This window comes from Marmota monax, unplaced genomic scaffold (assembly GCF_021218885.2).
Source record: "Marmota monax isolate L192 unplaced genomic scaffold, Marmota_monax_Labrador192_F-V1.1 WCK01_AAM20220418_F8-fsc00072, whole genome shotgun sequence".
Classification (NCBI taxonomy): domain Eukaryota; kingdom Metazoa; phylum Chordata; class Mammalia; order Rodentia; family Sciuridae; genus Marmota; species Marmota monax.
The window spans coordinates 9,169,570-9,189,911 of record NW_026692356.1 but is presented as its reverse complement, the minus strand read 5'-3'; the positions used below and the strand labels follow the sequence as shown (position 1 = coordinate 9,189,911).

Sequence of the window (20,342 nt, the reverse complement as noted above, 5' to 3'; positions counted from 1 at the left end):
CCCTGGAGGTTTGGTTTTTAAAAATTTAATAGGAATAAAATATGTTCATTTTTTAACCTCTTCTCAGTCTGGTGTCATTAAAGAAATAGCACTATAACATCCAAAAACAAATGAAAAATAATAAGTACAGACATCTTTCAGAAAGATAATGAAGGAGAATTCCACTAACTATGACTCAACAGAGGGTCTTTGAAGACTCTTTATATAATAATCATTTTTTTCATAACACAGCAAGACAGCTGCCCTCATTCTTCCGTTTAACTCACTAAAAACTCTGATAATTCTTTCTCAAAAATTGACCAACAAGGGCTTTTGTCCACCCTTGCTCTTATCTTTCCAGTCCTGCCCTTGCTTCTACCAGAGGCTCTGAATTGTTAACATAAATCATTCCACCCTCCCATCGCCTCCTGTTCTCAGCTCTCCCTATCCCCAGCTCCCACCACCATGATTCTGGAAGCTCAGAAGAAAAACAGAATTTTCTTTAGAAGGTGGGAAGGAGAATATTTTCCTCCCTTAATTTTTTAGTATTGGCACCATTTTGGATTTAGATGCCATTTTCTCTTCTGAGAGTAAAGCATTCAGTGCCTGAGGAGTGGAGGAAAACCTGAGATTACTAACGTGGGGGTAGAAGGTGGTGGTGCTCTGAGGTCTCAGAGCTTGGATTATGGGGCTCCTGGGAGGAGAATCTTTCCTCAGGCTCCCAGGCACATCAATGTGGCCTTGTCTCTAAGCTTTCAGGCATTTCATGTGAGCAGAGGGGAAAAAGACACAGCCAGCAGTTATTAATGCTGATAATCCCAAGGTTTGTGCCTGGAATGTCCACTAAGAGAGAACTAAACTGAACTCTTCTGATGTTGAACACGACACATCCTGTGTCAGAGTCTTGCTGCGGAAGCTGGTTTGAAAACCTCAGGCAGAATTTCTTGTTCCTACCCTCGCTACATGGCACCTCCATCACATCCCTGAAATACCATCATGGATGTAACTTTCCTTGGGATATTTGTGGATTTCTTGCCTCTGTGACTTCCCTGCACAACTGAAATGCAACACCCTGTAGGAGCTTTTAGTTTATTCAGCTAATACTTTGGCAAAAACTAGTGAGAGTGACAGAGCCACCTTCCTCTGGACTGTAGCACAGAGCAGGTGCAGAACAATGGTGGGTAAAGGTTAGAGACTCTCGGGGACTCTTCTCTTTCTGTCACTGAGACTCAGCTTCACCTCTCCATGCCTGTTCAAGTTAGGAAAAAGCACTCATTGTCCTCTAGTCACAGATGACCAAAACAGCATAACCACGAAAAAATAGCAGCAGAGTTAGAAAATCAAACCAGCTTTTCTAACTCAGTCATCTTCTCTCTCCTTTCAAGTTTTAGACCAATACTATCAACCACTTGCCATTATTCCCAGAAGGACAAATGTGCAGTTTTTACTTTTTGGATTTCAAAAGAGAGATCAAAAAATAAAAAATAAAAAACTAATAATATGATAAGAGATCACCTTTGCCTTTGGTATTATTTGCTTCTCTTCCTGCACAGGGACCCTGTTAGAAGATTAAGGACAGCAGAAGCAAATCTATGCTTCTTCTGTGATGTCGAGTTGCCATATCCTTTATTGGGCTTTGCCCTATGCCCTCAATTCCACTCCCTCAAACTAAAAGCTGTCCCTTATTTTTTAGAAAAGAACCAGAACTAAAATTAATGTTGCCCTGGGATATTTTGGTTTCCCTTGAGTTAACCAGAAATACCAACTCTTGAAGGCCACTTGGGGGACAGTCAGTCATTTGATCATCAGGATGATGCCACCGTTGCAGAGTGACTTGGGAGCTGGCTGCTCTACACCCAGCAGGACCGACACCGAGGTTGTTCACAGCAGTGCATATACAAGTCACCTGCTGGTCCTGTGTGTCGGGATCCGGGGGGAAGGTGAGGGGCTAAGAACAATTTCTAACAAGCTGCTAAGCGTTGCTGGGGTTGCCTATCCACTTAGAGTAGCAGGGGTCTAGAGAGAGCCCCTGGCTGGTGCTTCTCATCATCTACCTGTCCCTCCCAAGCCCTCCAGAGCATAGTGAGCAAGTACCACAGCACTGCTGGGTTTCTTCCAGAGCAGCCAGTACACAAGCCCTTGACTCAGAACCCAACATGGTGATTGGAGAAAAGGTGGGTGGGTGAGAAGCATTTGTGGGCTAGGTGATGTTTTTTGTTGTTTTTCTCTGATGTTCAAAACCAGGAGAACTCATCTGGCCCTTGTGGCCACGGGTGAGTGACATGAAAGAAAAAGAAAAGGAAGGGGCTTCCAAAGGATGTGGACTGAGTGTAAGATAAGATTCTTTGCTTTTCAGGTGAATCAAGGTCAAGTTGTTTTGCCCATAGCCAAGTCAGCACTGAGAAAATGACTTCATCTTTGTGCCTCTCTTCTTTTCCACCTCTCTAACACAGATTGAGGATGAAGATGAGAATAACTCACTGAGCCCAGACATGGCTAAGCCTTACAAGGGACACAGGAGTACGTCAAGAGCTTGGGCCACCTGATAAAGAAATGGTCTGGTTGTTACCCCAAAGTCCCTCTTCTGCATCAGATCCAATGAGAACTCCGAAGATAAAGTCAAAATTGTTTCCCATATTCTTGAACAAAATCAGTGTTTGGGCCTTATAGAAAGTAAGTGTTTTGGGTGCAAAGTAAAATACCCCAGAACATGTTGACTATATCTTTTAAATAGGACCAAAAGAATCTGAGAACTGGGAGACACTTAGGTAAGGAAACTGAAGCTGTGGTCATTCCATGAGTTTGTGGTAAGCCTGAGATTACAGCCACATCCCTTGACTCCCAGTTCAGAGATTTCCCATTTTGGAGAGCCTTAATCTGTGTGTGTGTGTGCTTTACACACACACACACACACACACCCCGATTGAAGGTTCTCTCTCACTGAGAGGTATCTCAACTATATCAACTATCCCAGTACTGAGAGGTGTTTGTGTAATCTTGTGGTTTTGTTCAGATCATTATCTTTGCAGAAGTCAGAGAGCTCAGACCCTCTGTTTGGGGTTATTTGTGTAATATGAACCGTGATGCTTGATCCCTGCCTGGTCTTGCTGCAGCTCTGGAAGGTAGACAGTGCCATCGACACTTTCCCTGCCAGGAGATTGAGGTCCAGAGACCCTGAGTTGCCTAAACCACACAGCTCCAGGTGTTGGGGCAGGAGTCATGTGAAAGTCTACTACTGTTGCCCTCGTTTTTTGCTTTTTAAAATATCTCACTTTTACTTTTAGGAAACTCTTTCCAATACCCAATATAATTGTATCGAGAAGCAGCAAGTACAAAGAGGACAGAAGTATAAATCTATAATTATCTCGAAACACGAGGTCGAACACTCCACTCTCTTACTACCTCTGTTTCTCTTAGTGACCCTTATCCTCTGAGTCACTGGAGCTTGACTCTGCAGCATCTGCTTTAATTCCATTCTCTGCCCCCCAACATCCAGCCAACTCCCCAGAGTCATAATTTCTACCTCAACACCACTCACCCTCATCTCCACGGACTTTCAAGACCCGCCTCAGCCCCTGTGACAGCCCAGCGGCCATCTGCCATCTGCCCTGGCAACAGCATCCTACCACTTCTCTCTGCCTCTCTTCTCTCCACCCCTCCAATACCTCTTTAAAAATACTATCAAATCAAGCTGGTAGCAGTGGCACATGCCTGTCCACCCAGCTATTCAGGAGGCTGAAGCAGGAGGATCTCAAACTCAAGGCCAACCTCGGCTACTTAGCCAGACCCTGTCTCAGAATTAGCAAGCAATAAATAAGTAAGTAAGTAAATAAGTAAATAAGGGCTTGGCATCTAGCTTGGTAATAGAGCACCCCTGGGCTTAATGCCCAGTGCCACCAAAAACCAAAATCAAAACAAACAAAAAACCGCTGCAAAAGCAAGGACCCTATGCACAGAACTGACTGTACCAGGGGCCTAATAAGGAACCAAGTGATGAAGTCTAATGTGTCCTCCATCTTTGTGATTTATTTATACCATGAATAGCAAAACTCCCTTCACTCTCTTTTGATCTAGGAAATGTTTCGTCTAATATATGCTAAGTTTTTGCAAGAGGTAATGACTATATTTTGGGTATCAAGTTGTCAATCAAATAGTAGATGGCATATTCCTCTGAACCGTCAACCAGCCATGTGACTGGAACTCCTCAGACACCCCAAGTCATTGCCTTTTGCCCTGTTAATTTGTTATTCTGCACCTCTGGACATGGGACCCCTGTTGGAAATACTGCCCCTGCCCAGGATCCAGGTAAAAGAATGAGGGCTGTCCCTGACGTGGCAGAGGGGGCAGGACAGGCCGTCCTAGCAGAGGGGATGTATGAAATAGAATGCTGTGTTCAGGAGACTATAATTAGGATCTTTTGCTGGAGCATGAATTGTAAGGGTATGAATATAAAAAAAATGTGAGCATCAGTTGAAACAATGTAAGCGAAATTGAAATCTATAACATGCCCCACAAATCTTAACAGTCTCTACAATAACTTTTTGAGTAGTGTTGTTTTGTACAACCAAGTGATAAAATGTGTAGTTATTTTGTGAGCTGGAAAGAAATATTGAAAAAATGTTATTACTTTAAAGCCCAACTGTCTCAGAACCAGGAAATAGAGTTTCTCTTGAATTCATATTCTAAGAACTATTTATGAGAATTCTGAATTAGTTTTTTTCCTCTGGCCTATATTCACATTTGTAGATTATAATGGATTTAAAATCTACTAAATTATGGTAAATTCGTGGTTTAGTTTCTGTACTTTGAGTTATTTGGGTTGTTGGTTGCCCAGATCACCAATTATTTATTTAAACTATTTTGCATACATTATGTTACATATATGCAACTTTTTCATTATTTTCTTAGCCACTGTTGCATCACTTCTTACTTTCTGATACACTGTCATAGTAACTGTCCACTTTGCCCTTGTCTCTCTTTTCTTGAACCCATCTTTTTTTTTTTTTTTTTTTTAATACTGAAAGGCTAAGTAGTATCTTTGGATTTTCCTCATTCCAATTAACTTTAAAAGGATCTAAATGATTGGTGACCTGATAAAACTGGTAACAGATAAGATGTATAGCTTTTGGGAAAAGAAAGACAAAATAATCATTGTGTGTGAGCAGTTTAAATAGGTACTTAGAAAACCTAAGACAGGTAAGGTATTAGAACTATCAAGAGTTTGGCAGGGTAGCCAAATACAAAATCAGTTTATAAAATTCAACATTTTCTTTATTTGAAGAATAGCCAAGCAGAAAATGTAACGGAAAATGATCACATTTTAAAATGATTTTTGATCCTTGGTTACAAGCAATGTGATAAACTCCAAACAGTGGATCTGAGAACTGGGAGAAACATTAATTACCTGTGGACTTGGAAAGTTAAGACCATTTTGGAGATCTTTAAAGAAGACTTAATTCTAGGGCTGGAGTCATAGCTCAGTGGTAGAGTGCTTGCCTAGCATGTATGAGGTCCTGGGTTCGATTCTCAGCACTGCATATAAAACTAAAAAAAAAATTTTTTTTAAAGAAGGCTTAATTCTAAAAGTAGAATTAAAATGTATAACTTGCAAACCAGTAGAAGGAAAGAAATCAAAAGAAACTCAATTGATTCAATACAAAAGAAGATAAAGACAACAAAAAATAAAGGTTAATGAAATTCCAAAAAAGATAACATGACTAGTTCAAATATGATGCAATAAATGTAAATGGATTAAACTTATAAAATTCAGAGCTATTCAAATTGAGGGAAAAAGCCCCTCTATATCCCCTCCACCCTGCAATAAAACCCCACCAAAGTCCAGTCTTTAGTATTGTAAGAGCTCTTTAAAATATGATAACATGTGAAGTTTGAACTAAAGGGTTGAAAGATACATTCCATGTAACTATTTATCCAAAGAAATTTCTGAAACTACATTAACATAAGAGAAACTAGACTGGGATCAGGGTATAGCTCAGTGGTAGTACATGTGTTTAGCATATGCTACATCCTAGGTTTGATCCCCAGCCAAGAGAGGGGTAGGGGGAGAAAGAGAGAGAGGCAGGGGGTGGGGAGAGAAGGAGAACAAAACTAGACAAAAACCATTTTCACAGTTAAAAATCATGAGAAGTTATAATAATATTAAACCTATATGTTATGTCTTGGTCCATTTTCTGTTACTATAATAAAATAATAATGATTAAGAATAAAGACAGCAGACACAAAGAAACAATATTATAAAGAAAAGGGAGGAATAGAAATTTAAAAGAAAATAAAAGACCACTGTGAAAATATATATTGTCAATACATTTAAAAACAGATGAAATGGGCAACTACAAAACCATAGATAAATCAGTAAATAGATTCAGGAAGAAAAAATTGATTCAAAAAGAAGTAGAATGAATTGTAACCAATAAAGTAATTAAATCAATAATTAAAAATTATTAAAACATACAAAGTAAGTTTTACCAAAAATATCATTTGTTTTATAAAAACTATTTCAGAACAGTAAAATTAAAAAGAGAGAAGTCTCCCCAGTTCTTTTTGCAGAGTTAGTTTAATCTTTCTATGAATTGGATTAGACTATAGAAAAAAGGACACTATAGGACAGTCTCACTTATGAAAATAGATGCCAGGCTATTGAATAAAATAATTGCCCTGATTCTATCAATATATTAAGAAGAAAATAATATTCTGATCAATTTGAATTTATCCCAGCAATTATGAATGGTTTAGGGTGGAAAGTCTCTTGATGTAACTCATTACTTTTACTATCTGAAGGAGGAAAATCATGTAATAATTTTGATAATAAGGGGCATCTAATGATGACTAAAAGAATAGCCATTAATGATTAAAAGAAAAAAATCTTTTAAGGTATTAAAAATAAAAGGGAAGTTTCTTAAACAACTTAAGAGAAAGATTGGGGATATAGCTCAGTGATAGAGTACTTACCTAGCAAGCCTGAGGCCCTGAGTTCAATACCCAGTATTGCAAAAAAAAAAAGAGTTCTAAAGGGAAGACACTCCAATTTACAGAAAATTATACTTTAAAATCTATTTAATGTCAGAAATGTGGCAGAAATATACATAATCTCTACTTTTATTCAAATGTGTTGCATGGATTAACTAATTCAATAAAACACGTGAAAAAATATAATGAGTTGATGAAACTGTTGTTTGTAAGTAATAATGGCATCAACTTAGAAGATCCAAAAATCTACAGGCAATTACCCAAAGAATTAGTATCCAGAATATACAAAGAACTCTTACAAATCAATAAGTAAAAAAGCAACAACCCAGTAAAAAAGGATAAAGATTATAAAAAAGCAATCATGTAAATAATAACTTTGTGATAGCATGCTCTTTATCACCAGGAATCATGGAAACTTGAGACAACAATGAGACTTCATAGTATTCTACCAGATTGGCAAAAATGTTAAGATTTTGCAATGCTAATGATAATGAGGATTATGTGAGGAAATCAGAAAATCTCATAAATTGCTGGTGGGACTGTAAAATAGCATAGTTGTTTCAAAGAGAAATTTAAAAATATGGTAGTAAGATTGAAGCTGTCCATGTTCTACAATGAGCAATCTCTTTTCTAGGCAAAATTCCTAGGGAAATTTTTGTACATGTGCATACATTCAAGGCTATTCATTAGTGCACTGCTTATAATAGGAAAAAAAATCAAGAAGGCATTAGATTAATGAACTCTGGCATAATCAGAAAATAGAATCATAATTAAATGCATAAACAAGCATTGCTAAGAGCAGATTTCAAAAACAAGTTTAAGTAAAAATTTGTTAAGTGAAAAAACAAGTTTCAAAAGGAAGTTTACTATTAATATATATTGAAAAACAAAAATAAAATGAAATTAAAAAAACAGTAGTGCACATTGCATTAGGGGGTACCTCTCAAGCTCGAGAACAAAATGAACATAAAGCAACCAAGGTCAACTATAAACATTCATTGAATCCTGAGGATGGATATTTGATAGCTATATTAATCTTAGGGCTTTTCTGTATTGTTTGAAGTTTTACTAATTTTAAATTATATATAGAACAAATAAGTTTTTTATGTCAACCTAATTCTTTGCTGAAGCCTCTTCCTAAGGCAAACACAAACTCAGGGCCTTTTTCTTTCTTTTGTGGATCTGACCATTGACAGAGGAGGAAAATGGCTTTCCCCCAGTCCAGGGCCCTCTATGCAGCAGGAGTGTTGGACTCCCAATTTTATTTCTCAAACCAACTGTCTCCATCATTGCTCTCAGCTCTCAGTAGTTGAATTCAACAAGAGGATTAAGACTAAAACATCTTTCTGGAGGTGGTAAAAGGACTTTGAGAATAGCATAATTACAGCAATATGAAAATTTATATATGCATTGGACCAGAACAAAAAAAAAATGGGATAGTACAAAATACAAGTGGTGGTTTGGGAACTTCAGATCTTACCCACTGCCCTCCATTGTTTTGGGCTAGATGGGCACCCAAGAGCAGCCCGTAAGCTTTGTTTAGCTTCTTAGCTCCCTTGCAATGAATTGTGGTAGGCACTGAGCGAATATTTGGGTGTTTCAGCACTGGTGTTGGTGATATTATCTATAAAGAATACCTGTGGAGAACACCTGTGCAGAGATGAACAAAAGGACAGACAGAGGCCGGGTAGGGGTAGGCAGACAAGGTGGAGCCGAGGGGGAAGAAGCATCGAGGAGGAAGTGAAGAGGGAGAAGAAGTGTAGGTAGACATGAAGTGTCCACTCCTCCCTCCTGCCGAGTTTATTAACTCAAAAAAAGTTACAAACCACCATTACCATGACCACATCCTCATTAGTATTTCATTAAGCCCAAGTGCTAGCTAACGGAGATAAGGTCCCGGTTAGTACAAACACAGAGCCCCTTCTCTCCAAGGACATTGCTAAGGAAACCAGATAATGCACCTGCATAGTTATCTTAGTAGCTTCAAGGAGGGGAAACTTGCTGGGCATTCCTAGCCTGGAGAAACAGGGTAAACGTGTGAAGAATGTTGCTATGGCAACTGGGCATCCCGTGCTTTTGCACAGGAGTTTCCCAGTAGCCAGGTATATCCTAGCAGCCAGGCATTCTGTGTCTTTGCATAGAAACTTCCTAGTTACCAAGCATGTCACAATCACAAAGTTTGTCAGAGACCCCAATCCCAAACACAGAACTCCCACAATTACCCATCAATCTGTTTATTCAAACAATTATCCACCTTTGACTTTTTTGCTTTATTTTAATTTCTTTTGTGTGTGTGTGTGTGTGTGTGTGTGTGTGTTTGGTACTGGGGATGGAACCCAGGGCCCTGGGCATACTAAGCAAGTGCCCTCCCACTGAGCTACATCCCCAGTGGGAGGATCCCTCTTTGCCCTTTCATTCCAGCAGTATAAACACTGTGGAAACTGAGGCAGAAGTGAGGTGCCATGTTATAAGGATAATTATTTTCTTTTAAGGGGATTTAAAGAAAGTTACTGTCATCAAAGAAAAGGTGCCTGATTCTCTGGTGGGAGAGGGGATGTCATGTGTTCGGGGCAGGTGATCTCAAGGCCACCGGGCATGGGTTTCTCCCTTAATTACCCCTGCTCATCTGTGAGTTATTTGTGTTATCTGACCCACAGTTTCTGCAGCCTGGCTTCCCCTGACCGTGTCAAATGGTCAGAGTTCCCACAAGCCAAGAATGAGTGACTCATGGCTCAGACCCTTTTGGAAAAAAATCAGTACTTGTTATAAAAACAAACAATAAAAAACCCCAAACTATGGGTTAGGGGATCTAGTTATTTTCTCTTTACTTTGAAAAGGAAAAAGGAGGGCTGGGGATGTAGCTCAGTTGGTAGAGTGCTTGCCTTGAAGTGAACAAGGTCCTGGGTTCAATCCCCAGCACCCCCAAACAACAACAACAACAAACCCTCCCCAAACAAACAACAACAACAAAGGAAACAGGGAACCAGAAGTATCCCTCCACTCAGCTGTCTCTGAGCTGTCTCTGAGCTGTCTCTGAGCTGTGTCATCTTGGGGGTCTCAAATGCTTCAGGAAGGAATGGTGAGGAGCTGGTTATTTCCTCACCCTCGAGTCGGTGACAGGCTTCCATGCCTGAGTTAACCACAGGCTTACCACTGAATGTCAACCTGATTAAAATTAAAGTGTCATCAGATAAGAATAACAAGGTTGTGGGGGAGGGGGAAGAAATAACACTCTGCTCTTTCTCCGAAATCTGAAAGCAGTTTTCCCTCAAATCGTTGAAACCAATTTCTTGGGACAGAGTCATATTTTTAGTAGAAATATGCTAAATTGGTGAATCCCACCCACAGTCTTCTGCAAAGAGACAGTCTTCTGAGAAACTAGACCATATTGCTAAGGAGATTTTGAACTGGATATCAATGGGATTTCCCCTGAGATTTTAAAGAAAGACCCTGTAAGTCAGTATAATGTGGGGTAGAGACTGCAGACCAGAGAAGGGAAACAGAAAGAAGGAAAAAAAAATCTTAAAGACATGGGAAATGACAGGGACCCAGGGCAACGATGCCAACACTGCTCCTCAGAACTGTGGCCCAGGCGGACCGGTGTCAGACAGGGTGTGTCATGTTGACGTGTCAGTAGGCCACAACCACATGACCACACCCAAGATGCCCGTTCTCAGCCACACTTGCGCTCTGCCTGCTTCTGAGATGGTGCCTCCTGTGTTCCCTTTCCTTCCCGCCATCAAGAATTCACACTCCATTTTAAGCAAGATCCAGGTTGTTCACACTACACATTTTGATAGGTTCAAACCCTTTCACGGAGAGTGACATGGAAGCATAGCCATAGATTATGGTACAGGGGAAGCACTGATTTGGGCTCCAAGTCCTGGGTGTTTCATATGCTGCCCTGATTTGCTGGTCTACTGTGGTTTTGCTTGCGATGGGTTCAATATAGACCAATGGCACTTGTGCGTACTCCACAAACCCCAGGTATTGACACTCCATAAGGAAGCGAAGCATAACCAATTTCAGGTGTGGGTAGATGGATGCAGTTGAGCTGGGAGAAGATTATGCTAAGACCACAGGTTAAATGGAATCAAGAGCCCTTTCTTGTTCTCCAAGGACTGGCCTCAGAAAACCAAAATCATCCAAAAGGCATTTACTGAGGGGTCTATGTATTTAGAGTGGGCTGGTGGAAATTCTACCTGCTGCTCTGTCCTGCTCCCCATGTCTTGCAGAAAGGAAGCTCAGCCTTCCCCTTCCCCAGAGTTTTCTTTAAAGTGTTGGCTCTAAAATATTTCTACCTTGCATAAGTTCTTACTTAACACACAAAATCTAGGTCTCTGACGGTTTTAGTCAGTAGGTGCTATTTTTCTAACAGACACAGTGTGTGACTGCAGACTGCTCCTGTATTATACTTTGGATCTGGAATGTTCCTCAAAAGTCTTACCTGTTGAAGGCTTGGGTCCTGAGATGGTGGTGCTATCAGGAGGTAGTGGAAACTTTAAGACATGGGGCTTAGTTTCAGGAAACAGGTCACTGGAGATATGACCGAGGTGTGTTGTCCTCGGTCCCTTCCTCTCCCCGCTTCCCACCTCTCTCTGTCTTCTTTCTTGCTGCCATGAGATAGGCAGTTTTGCCCTCCCACATGCTCTCTGCCATGATGTTCTGCTTTGTTAAAGGCCCAAAGTGAAAGGGTCAAATGATCATAGACTGCAAGTTCTAGCATTGTGAGCCAAAATAAATCTTTTCTCTTCTAAGCTGATTTTCTCAGGTATTTTGTCATAGCAATGGAAGCTGACGATAACATACTGCAGTAAGCATTAACATTGGGCTTCTTCTGGAAGTGACCAAGGTGGCCACATCTTCCAAGTACATGGGAATTTAAGACACAGGACAAGAGCTGCTTTCCCACTGGGAAGCTAAATGTCTTCCTCAGTGTGGTGTTGAGATATTGCTTTTTACTCAGCAAGTATTTATTAAACCATAGAAAGTTAGGACTGCCAGGGGTCTTAAAGACACTTGATAGCCATCTTATCACTTGCCTGGAGAAAGTGCACACTTTGTCTAAGGCCTCTCAAGTTCTTGGGTGCATTATGTATTTTTCAGCATGGTGGTAACCGAGTGAAGAAACCTGGCCTAGATCACTTGTTGACCTGCTAGAAGGGACAGTCGGGCAGTGCATGAGTTCACTATCACACTGACAGCATCCTGTCCCAATCTCATACTCTGCACAGTACCCAGTGCAACCAGACCAGGAGCTGGATAAGCCAAAGGGAGATAAGAGGCTGAGAAGGGCAGGTGTGTCACCCAGGGGGGTCAGGTGTCTCAGCACCTGGGGAAAGCTCAGGCGCCAACCTTGCTCTGAAGCTTTTGAGAAACTGATAGTAACAATCGTATGAGCTGAGACTCAGCACGTGCTGCATGCCAAGCACTGTGTGGGGCATCCCCTCTCCCATCTTCACAGCCACCAAGGGATGAGGTGTTGCTAATGTTAGTGACAATTAACATTACTATTATTTAAGGTTATATTATGAATCACAATGAAAATATATCATAAGTAAAATATATTATGATAAAATTAATGCAGTTTGCATTACATTACATATCCCAGAAATGTATAGATATATAATGATTAATTAAGATATGTAAATTACTATGGTATAATAATTAAAATAATTGTTATTTTATGTTATATCTTATACTGTAGTGAAATATAATGAAATATATAAATATAAAATATGTGTAGTATAATAATCAACACTATTATATAAGAAAATATAAATATGCAGTAAGTAATTAAAATATATCATAAGCTACCATAGCATAACATCTGTATAATTACATGCAACGATAATTAGGCAAGGCATTCTTCTTTTCTTTGTTTTACAGACAAAGGAACCAAGGCACAGAGAGATTCAGTGACTTTCCCAGAGTCACACAGCCCAGCGATAGTGGAGGGAGCCAGGATTTGGACAGCTGTGCGCACTCTAATTCTCCCATTGTGGGCTGGCTGCACCCTGTTCCTGTGGCCACTGTGACCTCTGACCTTCTACTGCCACGTCTCTGTTCCGCAGCATGCGAATCCTGGGACTTGGGTGGTGATGGGTGAGGAGGAAGAGAGGTTGTTAATGTTAAGAAATTTTAATCCTGGGATCTCCAGGATTTGGGGCTTGGTTGGCTGCCAGGAGGAGGGAAAGGGAAGAAATGGGATTTTGCCCAGGATTCCCGGTGGATAGCATTCATTGAAAAAGGAAACGGAGGAGACAGGGAAGCCTGGGGCCATGATTCTGTACAAGTTTGAGCAGCTGGTGAGCATCCACGCAGAAAGGCTGAGGGCCTTTGGCATGTGAACTCTAAGTCCAGTGAGTCGTGTCTACTGGGCCACTTGGGCCCACACCCTAGTCACCTTAGGCAACCAACAGAAACTGAGCTGCACAAAGGCTAAGTACTGGCCCACCATCAGTCCCCACCTTGGTCGCTCATGACCCTTTGAGCTTGCCCCTTGGGCCTCTATCACATCTGCCTTCCATCACTCTCCACATGGAGCCCAGTGCTGTTTCTCTGAAGCATAAATCCTGCTGTCCCTTGCCTTGGCTCCTCTCCTGCTGCCATCTCACCCCTCTCGCATGGCAAGGCTCCATATCACTGCACATGCCCAGCCTCAACAGCCTCCACCTCCCGCCACATGCCTCAAATCTTCAGCTTTGTGCAAGTATGGCAGATCTTGGAACTCACTATGTCTTTTGTCTTTCCTTGGCCTTCCTCATTGTTCCAGTGAAACAGAACCATAAAGCTGCTCCTAACTTCATCATGTTTTTTGAGAAACTGCACACAAAGTCATCCTGGCCGTGCTCTGGTTTAGGATAAAGCTGATGACAAACAACATATTATACACAGGACTGAAAAGTTTTGCTGGAAGCTCTCCCCAAATAAGGGAAGAGAGAGTGCTCTGCCTTGAGACTAGAGAGCTCAGTGGCTTCAAGGTCTGTGAAATCAAGTTCCAGGTAAAATCAGCAGGCAAAAGCCAGGATGATCAAAGTTGCCTTTAGGTCCTTGACATATTATTTTTTCACCCCTGAGACACTCATGAGTTAGATGCAACAGGGATTTAGAAGTCTGATGTAATCTGTCAATCAGGAGCTGGGAAGTGGTACGCAGATGGGACCCTCTGGAGAGTGCCCCTTAACCCCAGTGAAAACTGAGTTCACAAAAAACTGAGTTGTTGCTCTCCAATTTGATAAGACCTGCTCTCCCATGGGGTTGCTTCCTCCGCTCTTCCTCTCTCTCTTTCAATAAACTCTGCTATCCTGTTACTGCCCCTTAAAATGGTAAACAGAGGGCTTGCCTAAGAAGCCCGTGCAATGAATGATGGCTTCATGGCTTGCTTCCTTCATGCAGGGTGGGAGCACGGCTGCAGTCAGATGATCCAGCTCCTTGCTTTCTCAGCAAGTGATTAGTGGCTCACAGCCTCAGTTTTCTCATCTGTTAAACAGGCATGGTCTTGATGGTCCCTGCCATCTAGAATTTTTGCAAGGATTCCATGAGATAATGGAGGCAGAGCATGAGGCTCAGACCTGGCTAGACCATGGAAGCCCTCAGTGGCTATGATCACATCCCATGAGGAGAGGGACAAAGCCAGAGCCTCTGCTAGTCCCCTGGCACTAGCTTTTGAAAATTGGGCCAGAGAAATGGAAGCTGATAAATTGGGAAAAGGAAAGTAAAAGTGATGATCTGGTGGGTGAGAGGCAGTGAAAACCAGAGTGAAGAAAACGACCCAGAGGTGAACATCAGGGCTGGTGAGCTGGCCCTGTGGGCTGCAGCTCCAGCTCAGGGCCAAGAGCGTCAGCAGGCTGTCTGAGGAAATTGCCCTTTTGTTCAAAAAATCCTTAAAAAAAAAAAATTTTTTTTTGTTTTGTTTTTGGTTTGTTTTGCTTTCCACTTAAAATAAGGAGCTTTCCCTTTACAAAGGTTCTTTTTGTTCTAAATCAGGCTCTGAACAGAGGTGTCACTACCACAAGTGCCGGAAGCAGATACCACACCGGTGCTCAGCTGGGTCGCAGCTCAGCCCGGTTTCCTCCTCCGGGGAAGCCGCCGACAGCTTGCCCACAGCTGGCACAGTGTCATGCAGCCTGTGCCCGTCCCCAGCCCCAAAACTCCCAGGAAACTCTCAGGGTGCCCGGGCAGGAAGATGCTGACGTCAACCTATGCTTTGGGGACTTCAAACAAGACTTTGAGAAATGAGTGCTTTGCCTTTTGCTGGGTAACCTGAGAAACAGAGCTCTCTCTGGGGAGATGAATGGATTCACTTCAAGGGGCTCATTTGATCAATACTTATATATAGCTATAAAGTATATTTATATATATAGCTAATAGTATATTTTTGTATTTATATGTTCCATATTATTTTTATATTTTATAAATATGTAAATGTATACTTTTATAAATATATATGTATAAATATATTTTTTAAAAGACATGATTTTTTTTTTTTTGCTTTAAAAAGCATCATACTTGGGGCGGGCTGGGGTTGTAGCTCAACGATAGAGCGCTTGCCTAGCACGTGTGAGGCCGTGGGTTTGATCCTCAACACCAATAAAAATAGATAAATAAAACAAAAGGGTATTTTTTAAAAATGCCTCATAGGGTCTGGAGATGTACCTCAATGGTTGAGTATTTGCCTAGCATTTATGAAGACCTGGGTTCATTCCCTAGCATCATAAACAAAAACCAAACCAGCCAAACAAAAAAGAACACCATCATAATAAAGTAAACTGAATCAACAAGGTCCCTCCCTCCCTGGGAAAGATCCTGTGTGGTTAGGATTTGGAAGGATTCATACAGACTTGGGCACATGGTTGTTGATTGGCACTGTCTATAAATAGTGCCTCTAAGATTCTTGGGGCTGAGGAAGCCATCAGTTTATTAAGGAAATTTAAATACTGCCACTTGAAATGTTTCTGAAAGGAATTCCCTCAGCAAAAGGAAACAGTCTATATTATGTCCTTTGTCTATATTATTTTTAATTCAAAATTACAGGTGTTGGAGTTTGGGTGGCTAATGATGACCAAGCAGCTCCCGCCCTCCTCTGTGTCCCACAGGCTGGTGTGAATGAGAGGCAGTCACCGTCCTCAGATGGCTTGCAGAAGTGAACAAGGGTTTGGTCTGCAAGTTCCACCAGCTTTCCTGAAATTCGAATCTCAGCACTTAGTGTGTGTCATCATGGTGGTGGTGTGTTTCTTTCCTGGTAGATGATGAGCTCCCAGGGGCCAGGGACTGGGTCTTACTCATCTCAATATCTCTAACCCTATCTCTTATGTAGTACTTGCTCAATAAATGTTTACAGAATGAATGAGTAAACTAAGGAGTGGACAAACAAATAAGCAGAAGTCCTGCCCCAAGCAATGGGCTGTCCCTAGTGGCCCTACTGCTTCCTCCTGCCATCTGTCTCATCACCCTGAATGTTGTCCCCACTGGTATAGCCATGCTCTCACTCCACACCTGGGAGGCACATACCTATCCTTGCCTTTGTTTTTCATTGCCGAGAGTATAGAAAGCAGCAGGCTTCTGAAGGAGGCATCTATTTTGGTCCCAAACAGAAAAGAGTGGGTGATTCCGTGGGCTGTGATGGCAATTCCTGAGCATGGTGTAGTGACTCATGCGGAGGGGTGTTCAGAATTTCCTCTGTTTTGCGGCCTGCTGGGGCAGCCGTGACTGTGAGGCTTTCTTTGAAGCATACTCAGATGCAAGGAAGACACCCCAAGCTGTCCTTTGAGGGTCAAAGGAGGACTGAACAGGGACAGAAGGATCCAGAAAACCCAGACTCCGCAGACCAGATGAAACCTGAGGAGTTCCTACAAGAGGCTGGGCACACCAGTAGATTGAGGAGCTGCCAATTATGACAATAGTGGCTGGGTTCTGGGGGCACAGACAACCTTGATTTCCACAGAGCCACAAAGAGGCAGCAAGACAGAACTGATTGCAAACTTTTTGTTTTTTATGTCAACTTTTTAAAAGCAAAATCCAGAAGTCTTTCCTAATTATCCAGGTAGCACATTCTCATCACTTATGACATTCATCAGTTTTGCTCTTTATAGTATGCATTATTTGATCAATATCTGATCTTTTCCAGATTGGTTTTCCCATTTTAAGCTCAGTTTCTGGGTCAGTAGAAGCAACACATGCTTCTGTTATGTCATAGCTTGCTACTCTGCGCACCAGCACGGGCTTCATATTGGAGCCTGTTTGACTCAGAATCTTGGGCGCCAGACCCATACCTCTCAAATCAGAATCTGCTTTATAAAAACATACCCAGGTGACTTGTAAATGCATTGAAGTTTGAGAAGTGCTGCTCTACTCTCAATGAATAGAAATAAAATCATGGAATTAGACCAACTGCAGGAATTATCATTTTGTTTCTTAAAGTGGGTAAGTTTCAATTTTAACTGCATCTTAAATCATTTAAGGAAGTTGAAACAAATGTTATTGTTACATCTTGTTCTCCCCAGAGAGATTGAGAGTCTGACTTTTCCACTCTTAATCAATCATGGACATCACTTTTTAGAACATCCCAGATGTGTAGCAGGTGCCTGGAACCATTGTCCCAAAGACATTTCCCATTGGGACTTGTGTTCTCTAATTAATGCAGACAAATTCCGGAGTAACCTTAAAATCAGCCAAAATAGACAAAAAAACTATCTGAGTAATGTTAGAGTAGAACATGGGTAAAATTCCCAGAGAATTTGGGGGAAAACAGTGAGTGACTTACTTGAAAACAAGTAAGTTCTGGGATTTGGTGGTGAGATGTGGACTCACTGGCAAATACTACTAGCCTTCCCTTGGTAGTCTTCCAGATGAGGATTGCTCAGCAGATGAGACATCTCCATGGTTAAATGATAAGCAGTTTGAAGACAAGGATTGCAACCTTTTCATCCCTGTAATTCTAGAGCGCTAATGCATAGACAAGGGGATATCATTGGTAATTAATGTGCAGGGGATATTGGGCTAGAATTTAAGAGGCGGGATTCTAGTGTAAGCTTTACTTGAACACACTTAGGCATGAAGGGCTTGTAGGTTTTTGAAGCCGTTCATTGAATTAAAGTCTCCCTTCTTTTTTACAGTGAGTGTCTACATATAAAGAGAGGAGGGACAGGTTTTCACCTATGCAAAACCTCTCCCAGGAGAAACAAGGGCATTGATTAAGGGCAAAAATTCCCTTAAAGAGCCAACAGCCAAAGACCTCATCAATAGTTAGTGGTTTTGCCTTAACACCTACACTGCAGGGATACGGAAGCAGTGGGTCATGCTGCCAGGCAGGGCAGTGCCTCTGAAGAGCTGGAAATAACCTACAAGAAGATACCAGGCTTTAGTCTGTTGACACTTGAAGATCTCTCAAGCCTGACCCTGCTGGGTATGTTTTTGCTTGGGAAAATTTTTTTTTCATTTCCAAAAGTACCCCCATTTGAAAATGCCTTTTAAACAGAGCTTCTTTTTCCTTTCCGAATTCTTGATAGAGTGATGGAACTGAAAGGGAGTTTCTCAAAAAGGTTTCATTGGTCAACCTTTTCCTTTTATGGGGAGAAATTTGTCAAAAGACATGACTTTCACATGTCTTGGGTCCTCCAACAATGTCTCTGGGAGGCGCCTTACTCTACTTTCTATTTCCTACAAAATTTGCTTTCCTCCTAATTCTATTCCCTGCTGATCTCAGGTGACCACTCCTATTTTGTAAAGGAATTCTCTGTTTATTTGTAAGGTTTCTACTCATGCTTGGGCATGAGGGAGCAGGAAATTAACTTGAATGGCCAGTGTACTGAGGGCTAGCCTGCTTTAATGGTGCCTGTTGCTATCATGGGAATGGTTTCCACAAGAGATTGCTCGGAAGTATCCATAATACCCTATCTCTAGCCAGAGAGAAAAGAAAAACTTGAAAAAATTTCATGTTTGAGACCAGTGGAATGGATTGGTAGAATGTACTAGCTATTCTTCATAAGCAACTCTCTGGACACGCCAGGGGAGTCAATTGTTTTGCACAGAATTGTAAAGTGAATTCTTTTCGATTCTCAGAGCTAAAATAGAGCATATGCATAGGTGATATGTCAAACTGCCTGTTTAAGACCCACTCTTTTAAAGAAAGTTACTGGCTATTTTTATGAGTTAGTTCCAAAATGCTTAGCAAAGGCCTACCTCTCTAAGATCTTTTGAAGATGAACAAGGTAACAGTCACAATAATACTTTGGGATCCAGAGAAATGGAAGGATTAAATGTGAAGGCTTAAACATCTTGTGTTTTAATGACCAAGTCGAAGGTAGGAAATTCTAGCGTGGGCAGCAGTCTTTACAAGAAAGGGAATCAGACTAATATATTACCTTGATAGATTCCCGCACTCTTTTTTTTTTGTCTAGGGGATGAAGATTTGATCACAGAATTCCTAGAATGAAAAAAAGATGATCAAGGGACACATAAGCCCTCAGAATTTCCACAATTCTGAGAAAGGTAGCTTCAATAACGTGCTGTGTTGACAACATCAGGAGAATTCTCTTTTTAACCACATCCCAGGACCCAGTAATATAGAGATTAAAAACACCTAAGTTGACTAATACATCCCCTATACCTCATCACAATTTTAAATGGTGGTTTGGAAATTTTCAGAATGAAAATCTGCCTTATGAATCAGCTAGAAATTGCATCTGTTGACAGACTGATTTCGTTAGAGAACTCTGACTCCTGGGGAATAAAAAAGACTTCCTTATCCTAAGACCGAGTTCCTCTGGGAGGAAAACGTTTGAGATGAGATTCTTTCTTTCTCTGGAGTGGTTCCTGTGCTGTTTCTTGATTCCAAAATCTCAATTCATTTAATTCTTTTATCATGGGTTCTCATTAGCCTCTTGGTTGGACTATTTTGAAGAGACCCGTGTCCCTTCTCCCTGTACCTGATCTTCCTCCAATCTATGCCAGAGTCATTTCTGACCCTGTTTGCAGTGAACCAAAAGAGCACAAGCCGGGAGGCTGGGTTTGGGCCCTGGCCTTCTCATGGCCTGTGTAATACTGAGTTTTGAGTTCTTCTTCATCTATGGGTTCATGACATCCACAATGCAAAGTAGTTATAAGGATTACAAATAAGATGCAAATGTCTGGCATGAAGAAGTCACTCTATAAGTGATAATTTCTTTTCTAAAAATTTGCTTACCAAGTGAAATTCAAAGGCTTTGATGTGCTCTCCAAGGCTTTGGATCACCCCTTTGACCCTATCCTACTTTTTCAGTCTTGATTCCCAGCATCCTATCATCCCCGCCCAATTCAGGAAACATGGTGGACCCCTTGCTGTTCCCTAGTGCTCTGCTGTGTCTTTGCTCACTTGTCCTTTCTATATGGAATCT

The 20,342-nt window shown here is 41.3% G+C and overlaps 1 protein-coding gene and 1 non-coding gene across 2 annotated transcripts in view; one reads left to right on the top strand and one right to left on the bottom strand.

The window, feature by feature from the left end:
* Nucleotides 1-20,342, bottom strand: part of Il2ra (interleukin 2 receptor subunit alpha) — a 44,442-nt gene that overhangs the window by 21,770 nt on the left and 2,330 nt on the right. The window lies entirely within an intron of this gene.
* Nucleotides 9,818-9,891, top strand: Trnas-uga (transfer RNA serine (anticodon UGA)). Its single transcript is given in 2 exon segments — nucleotides 9,818-9,854; nucleotides 9,858-9,891. It is a non-coding gene; the product is annotated as a tRNA-Ser (tRNA).